Below are 8,536 nucleotides of genomic sequence, written 5' to 3' on the forward strand. Positions count from 1 at the left end.
CCATGCTCAAACCATATTTAATTTGTGATGCTTAGGACAATCACAGGTGATTCTAGCTAATTTTCCAAGGCTTAGGGTGAATTTAGGGCATCAAACAACATATAGTTAGGAGTTTACGGCCCTGGAACATGTTCTATGGCCGTAAACTCTCGTATGTGAGGTTTTGTTATGTTTAAGGTCCCTAAACTATTTTTGGTTGGTTCTATGATTTATTCTAAGGTTTTTGGTGGTGTAGGATGGCTTTCTAACACCTTGGAAATGAGTTTATACCCATGTTTGAGGAGTTTACGGCCCAAGCACATGCCTTGGCTGTAAAATCATACAAATCCCCCAAAATTCATGTTTAAAGTGTTCTAAGTCCATTACCAAATGTCTAAAAGTCATATCTAGGTTTAGTTTAAGTCATGGAAGGGTTTAAGGGCTTAAAACCCCTTTAAATATGGGTTTACGACCTAAGCACCTTCCTAGGTCGTAAACTCATATACAAGGCTCTAAATCATGAATAAATCTCGAATTTGAAGGTCCAATATGATACACAATGCGTATAGGAAGATACCTTGAAGATTTGAAGCCTCAAACTTGAGATTTGGACCTTTAAATCTAGTTTGAGAAGAGAGGTTGAAGTGAAAGTTGTAGAATGAAGCAAAAGCTTCAAAATGAAGACTTGGATCACTTTAAATAGTGTCCAAGTTCGGGACACGGTAGAATTCTACCCGATACCGGCGTTAGACGGGGCATTTGGTCGCACCCGGCTAATTTGCCGTAACCCGATATGGTTGATTCTAGAAATGCTCCGATCATTAATATGAGGCGTTAGAATGAGTTCTAAGGGTATTAGGACACTCATTAAGTCATAAATTAAAATCCACATTAATGACTTAATAAAATGTCGGAATCGGAAACGAAATCGGAAACGGCGATTGGATGATCGGAACGAGTCGCGAAAAGGGTTACATTAAGGGATATGGATTTCGGGTTGTTACATTATCCCCCCGTTAGAGGGAATTTCATCCCGAAATTCAAAGATTCGAACACAGATCACGAAGTGAAAAGAGATATGAGGATGAATCTACTGCTTCAGGTCTTCAAGCTCCTAAGTGGAATCAGGTCTCCGCTTGACATTCCAGCGAACCCTCACTGTCAGGATGTGGCTTTGTTACGCATGGTTAACCTCTCAATTCATGTTCTCAATTGATTCATCCATGAAGGTTCAGATTTTCATTGGTTTTGACCTCGTCAAAGGGTGACTAAAGTTTTCGTCAGGTTAGCACTTCTCACAAACAACGATGTGGAATACCGGATGCTCGTTGCTGAGTTCCTGAAGATAGCTCGGAGAGGGCTATGGAATCAATTCCTAACGAGGATCTCGAAGAGTCTAAGGTTCCACAAGTTAAGTTTTCCGCACTTCCCAAGGCGTACTATGTCTTTCCAGAGTAAGACCTCCAACAAGTGAGTACATTTTCACATAGCAGAGTAACTAAGAGTCCGATGGTTCTAAGGAAAACTTCTACATGATTCTACGATTATAGTCGGCGGAACCCAAGAATCGACAGGTTTCCATGGGTGTTCCCAGTGTCGACTAATTCTTTATTGCCTTTGCCTTTGGAAGGGTTTACGAGTATGACTGCTTTGCTTATCTACGTCCAAGAAAATGGTTTGACCGAAAGGGCGCCACTACTACCTCGTAGTCATCGCATCAAGCCCTGATTGCTGACTTGCATACATCGTGCTCACTGAGGTTTGGCTACGAGGAAATTCCTGGGATTAGGTCGATGCGAGACTGGACTGTGCGTTCGGAAAGAATTTTTCAAGAATTCTTTGGAAATAGTATCGGGGAAAGAATCGTAGACATCTCGTTTCTTGATGATCACTCGGACGAGAGATACATGGGAAAACTTTTTAAGCTTTGATGTACGAAAATCATGAAAGTCGGGTCGGAGGAAGGTTGGAACGAATGGCTTTCTCGAAACTAGGAAAGACAGCATGAATGAGGCTCAGTCATTACATGCTAAAGGTGAAATCAAAGCATTTCATAAAAAGTTTGTGAATAGGTCGAATGGAAAGAATAATCGCTCGGATTGAGAATACAATCTACGGATACGACACAAGCGTTCTCGTTCTCAAGTGATAACCATCTCAAAGGTATACATATTCGGTTACTCGCAAACGACAGGGTTAGAAGATGTTCAAATGGATGGTTAACGAATTTCTTTCGGTGCTGGAGTCGAAAAGAATTACAGGCATATAAATTTAACAAGGGGAAATATACATGTGGCAACGGTGGGATCGGTGGCTGTCTCCTCTTGTCCTATCACTAGAACTCTTCCGGTGTTGCCAGGTGTTACAGCCTTGGGACAGTTTCGCTTAAGATGTCCAACTTCTCCACAACCATAGCAGGCCCGACCAATGCCCGCTCCGGAAGTTTGACTCGTTGATTGGGTTGGTGTCTTACAGTTTTTCGCCATGTGACCCTTTATGCCACATTTGTTGCAAATTACCTCGATACATGGACCGGAAGGAAGATGATGATAGTTGCACTTGCCACAACTAGGAAGGGTTCCAGTATACCTATTAGCAGGTTTACGGCTTGAGGATCCATCAACAGAAACAGTTGCAGGGGAAGTGACAGCGTGAACTGCCACCGTTTGATGTCTCTTCGAAGACTCGTGCGATGCCTGACTTTTCTCTTTCTTCCCAAGTTTTCTTTTCTCACCACTCCTCACTGTCGGCTCAGGAGTGGTAGCTGCCTCCTCAAGGTCTTCGCTATGATCGATTAGGATCTGTGCTAAGCGTTTGGTGTTGTCGTATGTATCCGGCCTCGTGGCTAAGACGTTTCCTTTCGTTGGCTAGGTCAACCCCCAGATGAATCTTTCTATCTTCTTACTCTCTGGGGTAACCATTCCCGAGCAGAGTAGTGCCAAGTCGTCGAACCTGGAAGTATAAGCAGTGATGTCGGAACCTTTCATCTTCAGGTTCCAAAGTTCATGTTCTAACTTCTGCATTTCGCCCCGATGGCAGTACTCAGCCAGCAGAAGTTCCTTCATGGCTTCCCAACCTATGGCGTTGGCTACAGGTAAGGTTAGGTATTTGACTTGGCTGTTCCACCAAGTCAGAGCTTTGTCGATAAAGGTGCAGCCGACAAACTTCACCTTGTCTGAATCTGAACAACCGCAGATTTCAAAGATGGATTCGATCTTCTCGAACCATCGAGTGAGGGAAATGACACCTCCAGTGCCATCAAAGGACGTGGGCTTGGCGTTCATGAAATCCTTATAGGAACCCTCTCTTCGGTGTCCCTGACTACGTTCTTGGTTTTGGGTTTGGGTACCATCTCCTGAACTACCGGAACCTCCAGAGTTTCATTGAGACATGGTAGCTGCCACCGCAGCTATAACAGTTGCCTGGAATACTACAGGATCAATTTGGGGAGGCGGTGGTAGCGGAGGGTTGTTGGTCTTGGAGTTGGGTCTCTTTCTTGGAGGCATCTTGATCTAATAAGATCAAGGAAGAGAGGATGATAAGTCCTCTGAATTGAATCAAGGGATATGACAAATATATGCTGCATAAGCGATAAAGCAGGATAGAGTTATCAAGACAAGAAAATTATCGCTAAGAGGATGATCAAAGAACAATGTATGAACGAGGATTTCTACCAAGGATTGGCTCGAGAAATACTCCCATAGTATTTCATGATTCGTCACGACACTAGCTCGATGTTTGTGGTATTAGGGTAAGTTTTAGGCATGTCGCATACCACAGTCACTCCCAAGCACATGTTGGCCGTGTCTCGAATGAATATAGTTGGCCAGGCTATATTGATTCTAGACACGACTACATAACTGCCCAGGTTTAACCGCAGCGTACAACACCCATTTACTTATGTTCTGTTCTACTTGTAGTTACGGATCTCGACGGGTCGGTATACTTATATACTTTTGAAAATACTTATATTTTGAAGGATACATTTAGTTCAAAGCACTTAGGCCCCTTAATGTTTATAGTTTTATACCATGTAAAGTTTGGTATACTTCATTCACTATAAATAAGGGCTCTGATACCAATCTGTCACACCCCGAAAACCGAAGGCGGAAACATTTCCGGGGTTGACTCCACGTTGAGTATCAAATCCAATGTACATAGTAAGTAAAGTAAAACAACCATTACATTACATATATGAAAGTTTTACATTTATTTCAAAAGCATAAGTTATACAAGTGGTACATATCATATATAAACAACACGAAACGAGTCTTCTACGCACTTCTTCTTCACCAAAAGAGATCGTCGGGTACCTGTCTAATGTGAACCTGAGAATACAAGCGGTTTGAAAATCAGCATAAAGCTGGTGAGTTCATAAGCGGTTAGTTTTCTGAAAATGTACGAGTTCCTTTGGTTTCCTGAAAAAGTGTTTATCCAAGAAAATCCCATATTTTCTTATGTAAAGTTAGTTTCCAAATCTGAAAAGTAAAGTAAACGATGTACAATGAAAACATGATTGTTCTTGTGAATTGTAGTTCAGTTATTTAACTTGTTATACTTTTCTAGTTACATACTACTGTTACTCAGGAAGAACCCCATGTTCTCCTGACTGTGTGTGTGTGAACTACTACCAATTCTGATTATGTCAGTGTCCTCCCCAGGAAAACCCCATGTTTTCCTGACTGTGTGTGTCTATCTTTACCAATTCTGGTTATGTTCAGTGTTCTCCTAGGAAAACCCCATGTTTTCCCTAAATGTGTGTGTACTGTTACCAATCCTGTGTGTGCTAACTGTTACCGATTCCGAATATGTTCAATGTTATCCCCAGGAAAAGCCCATGTTCTCCTGACTGTGTGTGTACATTAGTTTTATTACGTACATAAAACTAATAAATACTCGTAAAGTATTAATAATCCTAACTGCGAGTCCTTCACCATACTCAGACTAGATATGACTCGGACCAGGGCCAGTATCCTTTTTATGACTTTCATCACCCTTGAACCTTTCGGTTCGGCTGTAGCTAGCAGCCAGGTGTGGGATTGTCAGTCCCATATAGATCTATACACTCAAGCCACGCTCTCCTACGTTCGGAGATTCTGGTTACAGGGTTAGTCCTCCACTATCTCGTGCCAAGGAAGTGTTACAAGGACGTGTCTCCAATCTTTAAGATTACTCTTTACTTGTCGACTAGGAAAGTAGTATATATGACTAACTAAGTTCTAACGTGCCTGTCCTTTACACTCGAGCCTAGGTGTTTTATTAAGGACATTACACTCGAGCCTAGGTGTTATCTAATGATGATTGTCCTTTACACTCGAGCCTAGATGATTTATTAAGGACATTACAATTGATTTGTGTGTTACGATGGTATTTATCTATCACACTCGAGCCTAGGTGTATTGTTAAGGACATACAGTTGTTTTATGTTATCTAATGGTGTCTGACTTTTACACTCGAACCTTACTGTTTTATTATAGACATTACAATGGTTTATGTGTTCTATCAGTTTAAATGTGATCAATCAAATATAAAGTATACAATACATCAATGTATAATAAGAATTGAAAATCGGGTTAACACAAATAACTCTACAAGTTAAAACAGTTTGTTAAAAGGTTTTCAATTCTTAATAATGTACAATTATGAAACCATTTAACTGAAATCATGTGTTTAAGTAAAAGATATTCTTGTACTTTTGCTTGTATTCCCCCTGAAAACATTGAAAAACAATTGAAAAAGGGTAGGGGTATGAACTCACCGGACGTGGAAATGTGACGATTTCGGATGCTAAACGTCGAATCGAGGCCTGATAACACGTGAGCTTCCTATGTAACATGAAATGGCATACAAATATATCTAATTAGATTCACAAACTCTAATTAGATATGAAGTTACACTCCAACGAACGAAAACACCTCAAAACGGGTGTTTGGAGTGACCCGGGTGACATCTACGGACGGGAATTGAAGCGAGGGACTTGGGATTTGAGTTTACTCTCCAAGAGTAAACTCCCTAATGAAGTTTGCGGCCATATACCCCTATATACATGATTTCACGTCCGTGAACTCATGTTTGGGTGGTTTTGAGTGCTAAAATGGCTTAAATGGACAAGGGAATGTTGGAATGGATTTTTCTAATGCCATGGATTTAATTGAAGCAACATATACATCACATTTGAGAGTTCATGGCTGTAAACTTGGAGTTTACGGCCGTAAACTCTCCCATGCTCAAACCATATTTAATTTGTGATGCTTAGGACAATCACATGTGATTCTAGCTAATTTTCCAAGGCTTGGGGTGAATTTAGGGCATCAAACAACATATAGTTAGGAGTTTACGGCCCTGGAGCATGTTCTATGGCCGTAAACTCTCGTATGTGAGGTTTTGTTATGTTTAAGGTCCCTAAACTATTTTTGGTTGGTTCTATGATTTATTCTAAGGCTTTTGGTGGTGTACGATGGCTTTCTAACACCTTGGAAATGAGTTTATACCCATGTTTGAGGAGTTTACGGCCCAATCACATGCCTTGGCCGTAAACTCATACAAATCCCCCAAAATTCATGTTTAAAGTGTTCTAAGTCCATTACCAAATGTCTAAAAGTCATATCTAGGTTTAGTTTAAGTCATGGAAGGGTTTAAGGGCTTAAAACCCCTTTAAATGTGGGTTTACGGCCTAAGCACCTTCATAGGCCGTAAACTCATATACAAGGCTCTAAATCATGAATAAATCTCGAATTTGAAGGTCCAATATGATACACAATGCGTATAGGAAGATACCTTGAAGATTTGAAGCCTCAAACTTGAGATTTGGACCTTTAAATCTAGTTTGAGAAGAGAGGTTGAAGTGAAAGTTGTAGAATGAAGCAAAAGCTTCAAAATGAAGACTTGGATCACTTTAAATAGTGTCCAAGTTCGGGACACGGTAGAATTCTACCCGATACCGGCGTTAGACGGGGCTTTTGGTCGCACCCGGCCAATTTGTCGTAACCCGATATGGTTGATTCTAGAAATGTTCCGATCATTAATATGAGGCGTTAGAATGAGTTCTAAGGGTATTAAGACACTCATTAAGTCATAAATTAAAATCCACATTAATGACTTAATAAAATGTCGGAATCGGAAACGAAATCGGAAACGGCGATTGGATGATCGGAATGAGTCACGAAAAGGGTTACATTAAGGGATATGGATTTCGGGTTGTTACACATTAGTCGAACGGGTAGGACAAGGACTTTAAATGCTCATTAAAAGTATTATGAATGTAAAGTAAATAAATGTTTTTATGATTTCCCAATCTAAGTTACTTTAGCAAAATGTGAATAAGGTTCTAACCCATGGAATTACACTTTGCACTTTGATTAAGTTATTAATGGAGCGTGTGTGGTTAACCGACACACTAAAATGGACTTAACAAGGTAGGCAAACGGTGGCTTAAGGTTTATCATAGGTCGTTGGAGCGCGTGTGGTTAATCGGAACATTGATTAAGTGATAAAAATTAAGGGTACCAAGTAATTTGCATGGTTATTTCACACCTTGTTTTGTGATCCTCGGCATCCCAGTCACAAAACCCGAAGGGCACACTGGAGATTGAAACATGCCATTGAAAAGTTCAATGAATCTCGAAGAATCTAGGAGTTTCAAAAATAATTAAAACCTAATAATTAATTCATTTTTCATGGTGGAAATTGGTGAATCGTCATTCACCTACCTTCAAATATTTTATAGCTTGGATTACGACATCCCTCTTCTAAGTTATAAAATATTGTGTTGGATCCTACCCTTAATATTACATTTGGGTGTCTTATTAAGGACTATCTTTATATGTAATCTAAACTTGTATTTCTTCCTTTTCAAATGTCTTCCAACAAAGCTGCTTCTGGCTATAACCCTACCAGCTCCTTCTCTCTCATGAACCTTTGTGGGACAGTCATCTTTGATGGATCCAACTTTATGGATTGGATCAGGAACATTAGGATGATTACTCGGTATGAGGACAAGGAATATTTCCTCGACAAGGAGCTTAAGGAACTTGAGTCGTCTGCCATTCCTGAGGAGATCACTGAATACCAGGCACATGAGAGAGATGTTCCAAAGTGGCATGTATCATGTTGGACACAATGACAGTTGAGCTCCAAAAGTCCTATGAGGACTACTACCCTTTTGAGATGCACCAGGACTTGATGGACCTCTACCATCAGAGTGCTCATCAAGAGTGGTATGAAATCATCTCCTCCACGATAACAACCCGAATGAAGGATGGTGAACCCATCACGGACCACATGCAGAAAACGCAAAGGTATGTGGACCATTTGTTGAAACTGAATGTGAACTTCCCTGAGGAATTGGCATTTGACATCATTTTGCACTCCTTACCTTCGTGATATGATCAATTTCATATTACATACCACATGAACAAGGAGGAAGTTACACTCAGCAAACTTCAAGGACTTTTGAAGACCACGGAAAGTGGTGTTAAAGGTAAGTTCGACTATTACTACTCCTACTCCTTCCGTGGCCCATATCTTGGCAATCAGGCAAGGAAAAGGAAGGAAGAGG

This window comes from Lactuca serriola, chromosome 8, assembly GCF_051521515.1.
Source record: "Lactuca serriola cultivar US96UC23 chromosome 8, Lser_US96UC23_V15, whole genome shotgun sequence".
NCBI lineage: Eukaryota > Viridiplantae > Streptophyta > Magnoliopsida > Asterales > Asteraceae > Lactuca > Lactuca serriola.